Below are 5,847 nucleotides of genomic sequence, written 5' to 3' on the forward strand. Positions count from 1 at the left end.
TATTGGAGCAAAACAAATGGCAGGTGAGCTGAAAACTGTGAAAAAAGCTCGGCGGGGCTGTCGCGACCCAAAACCCGCAACCCCCTCAATTGAACCCCTTTCCGATTTCCGTTTCGTGCGTTTTTTTACCGTTGTGTTCACTATTCTATTTTCTGCAGGTTGATTAATGGAGGAATCTCAGCCGCGAATGAGAGCCAGGGGAACCGTCGCATCAGAAACCCCACCATCGGTAGGTTTCAGTGTTTTGATTTTTTTTTACCAACCAAGGCTTCATAACATATTTTTCACAGAGGTATGTGTATAATCAGTTGAAACTAGTCTAAATCGGCCGAAACAACTAGACCAACGCAAATCACCATCGTGGGCAGTGGTGTCATCATCGGAGCACAGCGTCGAGCTGTGCCAAAATTTCAAAATTTGCCAGAAGGGATTTTTAATACTGATTTTGAGTTTTGAGATATTTTTAGTTTCGTGGAGTGTGTTTAATCTTCGCAAAAAAATTCGAAAAATTTGGGGACTATCATAAGGTGCGGTAGAAAGTACGGTGTTTCAGACACTGATTCAGGTAAGAATCCCTCACCTTATTCTCTGTTATGGAATTGAAGCTTAATAATCAATAATATGGTATTTTATAAAATTTAGAAAATTTTGGGAATAATTACAGGTCACTAATGGAGCCAGAACCGGTTAGTTATTTATTTGTCATGTTTAACTGATTATTTGCTTGTATAGTTTTAAATACATGATAATGTATTGAAATAGTTAAATAATTCAATTGTATTTTCTTGATACATATATCACTTATTTTGCGTGATTTACGGTTAACTGTAAAACGTGAAATTTATATACAAATGAAAAATTTCTTGATGATGTAAATTAATAAATGATTGTCTTACTGAATATCCTGGGAGATGGTGGATGGACCAGGTACATAGAAAACCTTACCATGAACGTCACCTCATACCAGATGGAGTATCGAGGGATTGTATTTTTGGTGCTCATACCGGACGGGGTATAAGGATGACCCAGTTCACCTTCGTACTGGACGAGATATCGAGGGATAATATTTTTGGCGATCATACCGGACAAGATATGGGGACGGCTCGGTTCACCCTTATACTGGACGGGATATCGGGAGATGATATTTTTTGCGCTCATACTAGATGAGATATGGGACGGCTGGATAATTGACAAGTTTATATATTGGGTTCACGCGTAAAGGAACATCCCTATGTATCCCCAGAGGTACTAGTAAGCAGATAAAAAGAGGAAAAATTGTTATTCTTACTCACTTGTATAAGAAATCATAATGTTATTTGAATTATTGTCTCTATAGATTGATTTTGAAAAATTCATAATGGTAAGTATGCAATAAATGATTTTCCTTGAGATAAATGAACTTACTTAAGTTAAGAGCTCCATTAGTCATTTTATATTTTTTTACCAACCTTCAGTTTCTGTACCGGTGAGTAATGTGAAATTCTTATTATACTAGTGTAGCTCACCCCTATTAACTATTTTAGACCAAGAAGATCAAGACCCAGATCCTAATCAGCAGGAGGGCTGTGAATAGGTGTTCCCCAGATTTCGTCAAGAGCTAGTGGAGGTTAACCTCCCTATAATATTTATTTACTACTTTCATTTATTTATTTTATTTTTTTATGAACCCCTACGAAATGGACATTTCCGTATCCCTATTGGGCATTCAAAATTTATGTGTAAAGAATGTAAACCCTAACGTTATTATACGCATCCGCATTAAATTAATGAATTTATGTCCCTTATAGTTCCGAATTGTTACAGTTGGTATCAGAGTCGCATTCCTCAGAACCATTCCTTACATAAAGACTTAAAAACACCAAATACAAAATTATCACTCAACATTTTCTTGTGAAATGCAAGTACAAGAAATGTGGAGAGGAAGACCTCCACTAAATCGAGCAGCCCGGGATGGTTCACTTGGAGAGGATGTCGACCGACTCTTTAAGATGCTGGAGAGACTCATCTCCGCCCAGCAGGTCCGGGAGGAAAGGAGGGAGTTGCCTAACCCTCCTCCGTTGCCACAAGTTGAGCCACCCTTGCAGCGAGAAGATCCAAAGCCACCCTGGTATAACCCTGCTCTTCTACTGTACTATCCGGCACCACCACAACACAATCCGGTGCCTCTACCGCATTATCCAGTACTGCCACATTACAATTTGGTGCCTCTATCATATCATCCAGCATCGCCACAAGGACACCCCCCATCCCTCCCCAACAAAACCCAATTCCTCTTTCACATGACCTAGTTTTACCCATAATGGACCAATGCTACATTGAGATTTACAAAAGACTAAACCCATCTACCTTTGCAGAGGCATCCACTTTTGAAGAGGCCGAGTTCTAGTTAGTTGAGATAGAGAAGGCCTTCGCGACTCTTGGGGTGGTCCTCGAACAGAAGATTATACTTGCCACCTAAATGCTTGTGGGAGAGGCAGACCACTGGTGGCAACTCAAGTAGGCCACCCTGACCATTTCTGTCATTTGGGAATAGTTCATGATGGCCTTTAATGCAGAGTACCTCCGACATTTGAAGGAGATAGAGTTTGCACACCTTGTCCAGAGTGAGATGACAGTGTCGGAATATGCTCGAAGGTTCCTAGAGTTGGGCCAGTATTCTCCTGAGAGCATGATGAATGAAGGCAGAAAGGCAAGGAAGTTTGAGTGGGGCCTTTGTCCTAAGATCAGACAGCAGCTGTACGTATTTGAGCTCAATACTTACTCAATTGTTCTGGGTAAGGCACAGCTAGTGGAGAGGAACCTTCGCATCTTTCCTCTAGCTATGGAGAATCCTAGACCCCTGATTTTACACCGTAGACTAGCACCCACTGCACCAGCTCAGCAGAACAAGAGGCTTAGGCTAGTGACTCAGACTCCTCCTCAAACTTCAGTAGCAGGACGCGGTAGGACTTGCTAGTACTGTGGTAAGGATCATAGGAACCGATTCAGTTATTGTCTCAATAATACATGTCGTATATGTGGGAGTACCCAACACTACACGAGAGAGTGTGCACGAAACTAGAATCAGGCCAGACCTCCTATACAGGGCAGAGCTTGCAACCTCACTCAACATGATACTGAAGTCAACCTGGATATGATACAGAGTACGTACACTATCTGTAATCACTTTGTACATATTTTGATTGATACTAATGCTTCACATTCGTTTGTCTCACACACTTTTACACAAAACTTAAATATATCATCGGAAAGACTTGTTTCTATATTGTTTGTGTCAACTCCTGGAAGTAGGACACAACTAGGAGATTATATATATAGAGCTTGTATCATAGACATAGTAGATAGAAAAGTACGTGTGGATCTAATAGAGATTGACATTTGGGGACTTTGATGTAATCTTGGAGGATGAACTGGTTAATGGCGTACCACACTATCGTAGATTGCTTCCACAAGAAACTTGTATTCAACTCTCATAACGAAGAGCCATTTATAAGTTCACAAAAATTTCAAATGTAATTTCCTCATTTCATAGTGTTTAACTCTATGGTTTTTTCTATATTAGGCAAACCTAAGGAAGAAATCTGCATTCAAGAGATTTTGATAGTCTGAGACTTCTCTAATGTGTTCCCTGCCGAACTACCCAGACTGCCGATGGACAGAGAAGTTAAGTTCACCATAGATCTCCAGTCTAGCACCCAGCTTATCTCGGTGGCCTCTTATTGCATGAGTCTTATTGAAATGGAAGAACTAAGAAAACATATTAATAAATTATAGGATAATGAGTTCATCTGATATAATGTATCTCCTTGGGGTGTCGGAGTCATATTTGTAAGGAAATGGGACGGGACGTTACGATTATGTATTGACTACAGGGGATTAAATAGGATCACGATCAAGAACAAGTACACCCTCCCCATAATAGATGATCTATTCGACCAGTTGCGGGGTGCCCAGGTCTTCTCTAAAATAGATTTACGTTCAGATTACCACCAGGTAAAAATAAGAGCAGATGACATTTCTAAGATAGCTTTCAGAACTAGGTATAGACATTATGAGTTCTTGGTCATGCCCTTTGGACTAACCAACACACCAGTTATTTTTATGGACTTGATGAACAAGGTTTTTAGATAATTCCTGAATCAGTTCTCATTGTGTTTATCGATAATATTCTAGTATATTTAAAGAGTAGAAAGGAACACACTCACCACCTGACTCAGGTTTTACAAGTTATCAGAAAGAAGAAATTGTATGCCAAATTGAGCAAGTGTGGTTTCTGACTCGAGCATACTACATTTTTAGGGCATATCGTATCAAGAGATAGAGTATCAGTGAATCTCAAAAAAGTTGAGGTAGTGCTTGGATGGAAAAAATTGACATCAGTTAAAGAGATTTATAGCTTTTTGGGAATGGCAGGTTATTATCGCAAATTTTTAAAAGGATTTTTCAGTCTAGCCGCTCTATTGATCCGGCTCATAAAGAAGAATGTTAACTTTGAATGGAACGTAGATTGTGAAAGGAGCTTTACAGAACTTAAGAAACGATTGACTACTGCACCCGTGTTGGCCTTACCGAGTGGGACATGGGGTTATACAATGTACAGTGATGCCTCCAACATGGGGCAAGGTTGTATTCTGATGCAACATGGTAAGGTCATAGCCTACAGGTCCAAAAAATTGAAGAGTCATGAGAAAAATTACCTCACCCATGACATGGAACTTGCTGCCATTATCCATGCCTTGAAAATCTAGCGCCATTACTTGTATGTGGAGACTTTTAAGATTTTTACTGACCATAAGAGTTTGAAGCACATATTCACTTAGAAGGATCTGAACATGCGTCAAAAACGTTGGATAAAGCTCCTCAAGGATTATGATTGTAATATCTTGTATCACCCGACCAAGGCAATGTGGTAGCTGACGTGCTAAGAAAAAAAAGTGCAGGTATGTTAGCTCACGTAATAATTTCTGAATTCAAGGTAATAGGGGCCGTACAACAGATACGACTTCAGGACTTAAAGAGAGTTGCATGCTTGACTCACCTGACTGTCCAACTCGAATTGATATAGAGAATAAGAGAAACACAATTAACCAATTCTACCATAGCCACCCTTAATAAAGATGCAGAAAAGGGAGTACGTCCAAAATTTTGAGTCTCTGTCGATAGATTGCTCAGGTTTCAGGACAAAAGCTCACAACTCTAAATTCGTCATATATCCCGAAAGTACAAAAACATATCAAAGTATGCGACTCCAATTTTGGTGGAGTGGGCTGAAAAGGAGGTAGCCGACTTTGTTACCAAGTGTCTAGTATGCCAATAAGTTAAAGTAGAGTATCAATGCTCAGGCAGACTACTTCAGCCATTACTGATCCCGGAGTGGAAGTAAGAACATATCACTATAAATTTTATAATAGGGTTGTCTAAAGCACACCCAAGACATGATGTCATTTGGGTAATTATCGATAGGCTCCCTAAATCTTCTCACTTCTTAGTTATTAAGATGATCGACCCCTTGGACAAGGTAGCAAAAATGTATATCTGAGAGATAGTTAGGTTACACAGAGTTTTAATGTCAGTGCTATCCGACAGAGACCTCAGGTTCACTTCTCAATTTTGGTCTAGTTTTAAGCAAGCCATGAGAACAAAACTATTTCTTAGCACCGCATTCCACCTTTAGACGGATGAGCAATAATAGAGAATAATTCGTACACTAGAAGATATGCTCCGAACTTGTGTTTTAGACTTCGAGGGACATTGAGATGATCGTCTACCTCTAAAAGAGTTCGCTTATAATAACAGCTATAAGGCAAACATCAGCATGGCTCTGTACGAGGCATTGTATGGTCGACC

This window comes from Carica papaya, chromosome 1 (assembly GCF_054855325.1).
Source record: "Carica papaya isolate Zhongbai chromosome 1, ASM5485532v1, whole genome shotgun sequence".
Taxonomy (NCBI): domain Eukaryota; kingdom Viridiplantae; phylum Streptophyta; class Magnoliopsida; order Brassicales; family Caricaceae; genus Carica; species Carica papaya.